The following is a 7,674-nucleotide window of genomic DNA, read 5'->3' on the forward strand; positions in this document are numbered from 1 at the left end:
ATAAGAGCCGAGGCCCGGAGGGAGGAAGTGGTTCTCTCGAGGTTATGCAGCTTGTCCGAGCTGGCCAGTGCCCAGCTCTCCTGGCTTCTCTTCTCGCTACAGGTGGACTTCAGGCTTCGAAAATCGAATATTCTGGAGGCAACAACATTCACGTATTTTTTTCCCCTACTCTGAGTTGAGAGTTGTTGAATTAAAAGCCTAAGGGAGTCTCAGAAATACAAAAATCTCTGACATGTCACTGAGGAACTCCCTGTCTGTGAGCTGTTTAGGTTTTGTTGTTACTGACAATGTCTTAAAGAGACCAGATGCTGGAGGATGTTTTGAAGGTCGGGAAGGGAGCAGAGCCCTCGAAGGCAGGTGGCTCAGTGGGGGTGCAGGGAGCGCGGGAGTGAGCCCCCGTGGCCTGTGCCTCCCCCCGTTTGAATGCACACCCTGATGAAGGCGGAGGTCCCTGGAGGAGCCAAGTCTATGAAGGTAGAAAGCAGAAGGGAGGCTGCCGGGGCGGGGGCATTAGTGTTGGGGGACAGGGTTTCAGTTTTACAAGATGAGAAGAGTTCTGTGGACGGGGGTAGATAACAGTTGCACAACGAGGTCAGTGTACGTAACGTCCCTGAACTGCACGCTTAAAAACAGATAAAATGGTAAATTTTATGTTTTGTATAGTTTACCACAATTTTTAAAAATAAATAAGTTAAAAAAAAAAACCCGATGAGGGCAGCGACGGAGACTGCTTTGTTCTCTGCGGGGTCTCCAGCACCCAGCCCAGTGTCTGGCACACGGTGGGTGCTCAATAACGCCGTGAGGAACAGATAAACGAAGACGTCACTGGATGTACGCGGGAGTCACAGGCGCCAGAGGAAACCCAGTGACCTGGCCGCACAGGCCCCCACATCCTGTGCTCTTCGTTTACTTTCTTTTCTACTTCGGTGCTCAGGAGAAATCACTAAAAATTATCCAGCTTGTCAGAGGACACTTTTTTCTGACATGTTACACAGAAGAAAAACTCAAGAAAAATACGTGCCGGCTGGGAACCTGTCTACTCTCGCTTCAGGAGCCTGCCCCTCCTCCTGCCTCCTCGCCCACCAGCCATTTGTCCATCTTTCCGCAGCCGCTGCCCTCGAGCCTCCAGCTCAGCCGTCTGCCCTTCCCCGGGGGCCTTGGGCCACACTGCCAGGGGCTTCTTTATGGCCATAGCTCTATTTTTATAACTTTTAATTTTTTATTGCACAAGTAACTTTTGTAGACAACTAGGAAATACCTATAAATTTAAAAAATAATAAAACCCTCCTTTCACCCACACGGCTTTGGAGTAGAGGAACGGTCTATTAAAGACGATCCACGTGCAGCGCCTCCATGTGGATTTGATACCGACCCTGATATCAATTTCCCCACATTAAACCCAGCATATATGAGGTTAAAACCAAAGCACTCATTCCCCACTTACTCTCTGGCTTCCGGGCTCCAGAATCCATTATCCTCCATGGAGACAGACACCGTCAAGGACAAGCACCTGGATTATCTCCTCCCCACAAAGAGATACAGGCTGGTGGGAAAGCTGCTGACCAGCAAGGTCACGGGCTCCCTCCTCTCTGCAAGTAGTCTCAAGGCCAAAGACAGGCTGGTGGGAAAGCTCCGACCAGCAAGGCCATATGCTCCCCCTCCCCTACCTAAAGCCCCAAATAAAAACCCTTCCTTTTAGCTTTTCGGGGAGTTTGGGATTTCAGCGTTAGCTGCCCTCTCTTCTTGCTCAGCGCTGTGCAAAAATAGAATTCCTACTTTCTTCCACCACCCCCGGTGTCAGAGATTAGCTTGCTGCGCAACGGGTGAGTGAACTCACTTCAGGTTCGGTAACAATTTGGCGACCCAGATGGGACAATGTCCCAGGTGGACGTCTCGCCTGTGGCACACCGGCCTCTGGCTAAAGGCTTCTCTTGGAAGCTGTCCTGCAGCTGCCTGAGCCCCTTGTCTCAGGGACAGCCCCAAGCGACTGGCTGCTAACCAGATATCGTTGGCCCATGGCGCTTTTGCTCTGGTGGTGGAAGAAACTGGGTTTAGGACTTAGGAAGACGTCTCTTGTAAGTAGCTGGTAGTTTTTATCTTTGTCTTTGTGTTAACCTTTTCCAACAGGACCGGCCGGAAATAATGGGTACCTTGGCAGCCCTCTGGGCTCTGTTTGTTTTGAAGTCGCCGCGACGCCCCGGCCAAATTTTGGTAAGTCCCCTGGGTGTGCACAACCGAGGTCCCTTGTCCTTGCGCATTTGGGAGGATCTGCATGGCAGATGTTCATTTGTTGGGCGCCCACCGAGTGTAGGGCACGGACTGAGCTGGGACTGGAAGCACTTTGGTTTCTAGTTTTGGTCTTTGTTTTGGCTTCCGTTTGTGGCCGCGGGTTTTTGGGAATGTGCGCTTGTTTGGTATTTGTTGTTATCTGTCTGTTTGTCTGTCCTTTCAAAAGTGTTAACATGGGAGATGCTCATTTATTCCACCTAAGAGCCCATTGGGAAAAACTTTGGCTGATGGTCGACCTATAGCCATAAGGCAATGTCTAAAGAGGGATGATTTTCTTTTGTAACACCACGTGGCCACAATATTCTTTAGACTCCGGGGAGAAAAAAATGGCCAAATGATGGATCCTCAAGTTGGGAAACTTTTTAGAGAGTTCTTATGATAAGCAACTGTTTTATCAGTACCTATGTAAATACCAAATTAAGAAGAAATTATAATGACTAGTCTTAAGAACTTAATCAAACTTGGGGTCTCAGCTTCTCGTAGTCTTACAGATGCTAATGAAAATGTTAAGTTAACAAAGAAAAATCAGAAAGGAAGAGTCACAGGACTCATCCCAATGGGATAAATGGAACAGATATAAATGAAGTTAAAACAAAGGTTATAATAAAATACTGCCTAAGGTTGGATGGGCTATTGGCTCCCCAATATTAAAGGACATCAGACAAATCTGTTCTATTTACCCCAGTTGGAAACATTTAAAAGGTCAGGAGGCAAAAGTCAGAGTGAGACACCTGACCAACAGTTGTTTGGGGCAACAGTTAGCCTACTAAGATTAATAAGATTATAAAGATTAAAGTATTTAAGCTAATATTATATGAAGAGGTTATGTCAACTTTGCCTGGATGTTTTCTTTGGGAATAAATGTTATGTCTAACTGGGAATGCTTCCCCTGAACAATATTGTAATACCAAAACTTGTTAATAGAATTCTAATGTAAGTTATAATTAAAAGTATAAGGGTTAGTAAAACTAAGATAAAGTTTTGTAAAAATTGATATACTTAAACAGGCCAATTTCAGTTCACCCAAACTGATGTATGCAATTGGAAAAGCCAGCTGCAACAACGGGGAGCCTGTTTTAATCTTTTGAGGCTTCTAAATAAAATTAGAAATACTTTACTGCCTCTTTAAGAGAAAATAATTAAATAATTAAACATGCCAGCAGCCAAACCCAAATCTGCTGCTTTTTTCTACTCTCTTGCTGAGCTTCCCAGCAAGCTGAGCTTCACTTCAACTCCCCCAAAATTCCTGATCTAAAATTGAACGAGAAAAAATAAGTAAACTTTTGAGATAATTTGGAATTGTAATGGCCATTCTGAAAACGTGTTTCAGAAGAGCATTCAAAATCTCTCATAATGGAATGCAGTCTTTAACGAATATGCAAAAACTTCTGAGACAAAGTTATTTAACATGATATAAAATGATCTTTGATGAATGAAAGCCTGTTTGTTTGCTGGTTTCATTTAAAATGAACATGTCTTCAAAGTTATCAGCATTGGCTATAATGCAGACATACAGCCTGGGTTTACTGGTCAAATGAGCTCATGTCATCTCTGTTACAAAATTTATCAATAAAACTCATAACTCAGTATAATAGCTAATTTTGTTTAATGTCTCATGGAGTTTTTCTAGACGATCTAAATATAATTGTTAAGAACAGGTAAATTAAATAAATGTAAAAAAATAAAAGTTTTTGGAAAAACTTTTTAACAATCATTATATATGTAATTATATGTATAATAATTATATTATGATATATGTACTTAAAACAACTGAGGATGATAGTTAACTGCTGTAGTGTCACATGAAGTTTTTAAGAGTAATTATTAAAACTGGGTAGGAGTTTTAAGTACAATAATTATGTCTTATTGGCTGCATACTTAAAAACAGCTTCCAAAATCTTTTTGGAAACAAATTTTATAGCTTTACTAAATTAAATTAAATAATAACAGTTTATTGGGTATCTAGGTCATTTCCACATAAGATAAAATATTAAAGGTTAACTACTAAGCATATATTTGTCTGCCTTTGGTTTCTTATATCAAAGAGACTGAAAAGTGCTTAGGTTTATTAATAAACATCTTATATGTATGCTGAGAAAGTTTCTATGAGAAAACATATATTTCTAAAAGGTCTGTATACAAAGAGAGTAAAATATATGCTTTCAATAAAAAGATATAAAGAATGGAAATACTTTCGTTTCTTGAGTTGAGAAAGATAAATTTGTCCTAAAGTGCTGGGACAAATTCTGAAGGTAAAAAAAGTAACCAAAGGTTTGTAAAAGTAAAGCCCTAAAGAGATTTATGTATGGTCAAGTTGCCCAGGATTAAAGTAAATCCAATTAAGTAAATAAACTTATATGTCAAAGGTAAAGTGGTACAAAATTAAAACTTGGTTTCCTTTTTCTTAAAAGGTTAATTTTCCTAAATTTTTAATCTGCTCTTGATAAAAAGATTATAAAAAGGCTTTTTTTGACTATTTTAACCTTGTTTCCCCTTGACTGTTTCTGTTGTCACTTTGAATAGATACCTGAGCATGGTCTCGCAGTGAGCTTTGTTTCCTATCTAAACAAATGTTTTAAAGCTTTTAATATTTTTGACAAGCTTCCCCATACACACAAATATTGAAGTCTTGAATAAAAGCTTTCTTTTCACCTGGAAGACAAGGGAAAGTTTCTCTGGGGATTTTCAGAGGGCCCCTGAGACTTCTCGGAGAAATTTGCTCTCTTCCTATAAAAAAAAAAATGCTAAACTAATAAGGCTTATTTTGTATGTTAAATTACATGGGAAGCGTTGTCAAATAAGTAATCATAAACTTTCTTAAATGGTATTATGTAAATTAGTGTTATTGATATAAGTATTTTCAAAATGATCTGATCTGTTCTGATTGTCGGCTATAATGCTGGTTATTATCTCAAAATGTTACATATCACAGACATGGTCAAATGCCTTTCTCAATTACCATTTTTGAATGTTTTGTTATTTATAAATAGTGGCTGTTTTACTTTGATGTTTCTGCAAATATGTTTCATCTGCAGAGAAATTCATGGAAAGGACTCTGACACTCTAGAATACAGGTTTCTAATAAACATTCAGATTGTAAAAACAAACTGAGTAAAAATTACAGAACTCCAACAGAGAAACTGATGAGCTCGTAAACTGCTGACAGAAGATTAAGATCAAGAATCAATTACACAGGACAGAATAAACTGATAGGGATGATTATAATTTTTATGACTTTTTGATTGAGATATTGCTGATTTTTGATGTTTTGCTTTTTTTCAGAGTTAAGAAAACCTTTTTCTCTATTCTCTTAAAGAACTATGACTTACAGGAATTCATAAACAAAATTGAAACATTTGTCTTTTCCTCCCTATCTGAGCCCTCCAAAACGTAAAAACCCCTGATGAGTAAGTATTCTTATTCTTATGGCAATATAGTTGTTTGCATAAGTACAATAAGAATCTGTTCTTCTTTTAACAGGACACAATTGGAAACACTATTTATATTACCAAGGCATTGACTGGAACATCATATTTGAAAAAACATACAGGCTTAAATATAACAAGACAGGTTTTGAGGAATGAAGGTTGACATTCTGGAATAAAGCCACTTGAAAATATTGGCCTGGTACTGTGCTTATGGGTTCTGTAACCTGGTAAGGTTGAGCAAAGAATGTCGCTCCTTTTGGCAGGTACAAGGAACCTCAATATTTTGGGGAACCTCATGAAGAGAGGGATTCGCCCAAATCTGCAGGTACTGCAGGCAGAATCTGATAACAGGTCCTTTGCTTGGCTTTCCTTGAGAGGCCTTTAAAGATCAACCTGAGATTCGTTATAAGATTCCAGCAAAGCAGATTTAAAAGAGCCTGTGTGATCAATTACTATTCTTGCTGTACTTATGTAAATAATTATGCCAAATTTATTAAAACTAAACATTGTTCAAATCAGTTAGTCTTAATTTGGCTATGTCTAGTAAAATTGAGGGTGATTTTCAGGAGGAAAATTATGTTTCAATAGAAACTATAATACATGTTTATAAATATTGGATCTTAGTTTTTTCAACTATCTTTGAAATTTTTGTTTTACTTCTGTTAACTGGACTGGATCTTGAATTCTTCATCTCCTGAAATATCTGGCTAAAAACGTCCAAACTAACATTTTCAGGTTTTTTCCCCATTATTTTCATTTGGAGTCATTGAAAACTAAATCTGCCCTTTTTCCTAAAGCCTTACAAACTGAAGCTGGAGGACCTAATATAAACTTAAGAGAGATTCATGTCTACTGCTGTGTAAGCCACTCAAAAAGCTACCTGAGTGCCCAATGACACCATCAGAGACATTTCAAACTGCAAAAGATGCTTTGACCCTGACTTCTAGGAATCTTGATTGGCTGCCCCCTGGGCTCAAAAGCTGGTTTATAATTTGCTCCAACCATTAACCTTGTTTTTCTCTTTTTGTTTCTTTAGAAAAACTTCTTATTAAATAACTGGTTACTTACTTATATGATACAGGCCTAACTTAAGGAGCCCACCAGCATCACTGCCTTATTTAAAGACTGGTTCAATGAGATGAAACAACCTACACCCCATTTCAGCAGGAAGTAGCTAGATCGGTCATCACCCCAAATCCCTCAAGATTGAAGGATGGACATAAAAGAGGGGGGAGTTGATACCGATCCTGATATCAATTTCCCCACATTAAACCCAGCATATATGAGGTTAAAACCAAAATACTCATTCCCCGCTTACTCTCTGGCTTCCGGGCTCCAGAATCCACTATCCTCCATGGAGACAGACAGCGTCAAGGACAAGCACCTGGACTATCTCCTCCCACAGAGATACAGGCTGGTGGGAAAGCTGCTGACCAGCAAGGTCATGGGCTTCCTCCTCTCTGCAAGTGTCTCAAGGCCAAAGACAGGCTGGTGGGAAAGCTCCGACCAGCAAGGTCACGGGCTTCCTCCTCTCTGCAAGTGTCTCAAGGCCAAAGACAGGCTGGTGGGAAAGCTCCGACCAGCAAGGCCATATGCTCCCCCTCCACTACCTAAAGCCCCAAATAAAAACCCTTCTTTTTAGCTTTTCAGGGAGTTTGGGATTTCAGCGTTAGCTGCCCTCTCTCCTTGCTCAGCACTGTGCAAAAATAAAGTTCCTACTTTCTTCCACCACTCCCGGTGTCAGAGATTGGCTTGCTGCACAACGGGTGAGTGAACTCACTTCAGGTTCGGTAACAGTTTGGGCATCTCCCTATCACTGTTGATGAGAGAAGAAAAAATATCTTTCATATTTTTAAATTTTCTCTGGGATAAACTATTTAAATGTTGAATTAAAAACCTCCAATACCATGGGACTGGCCCTGTGGCCTAGTGGTTAAATTCAGTGCGCTCGGCTTTG

The 7,674-nt window shown here is 40.0% G+C and overlaps 1 long non-coding RNA gene across 1 annotated transcript; it reads left to right on the forward strand.

Moving 5' to 3' along the window:
• Positions 1 to 1,686: 1,686 nt before the first annotated feature.
• LOC106844367 (uncharacterized) lies at positions 1,687 to 7,449 on the forward strand. Its single transcript, XR_011503667.1, has 3 exons — positions 1,687 to 1,823; positions 2,128 to 2,211; positions 6,754 to 7,449. It is a non-coding gene; the product is annotated as an uncharacterized lncRNA (long non-coding RNA).
• Positions 7,450 to 7,674: the final 225 nt, after the last annotated feature.

This window comes from Equus asinus, chromosome 5, assembly GCF_041296235.1.
Source record: "Equus asinus isolate D_3611 breed Donkey chromosome 5, EquAss-T2T_v2, whole genome shotgun sequence".
Lineage (NCBI taxonomy): Eukaryota > Metazoa > Chordata > Mammalia > Perissodactyla > Equidae > Equus > Equus asinus.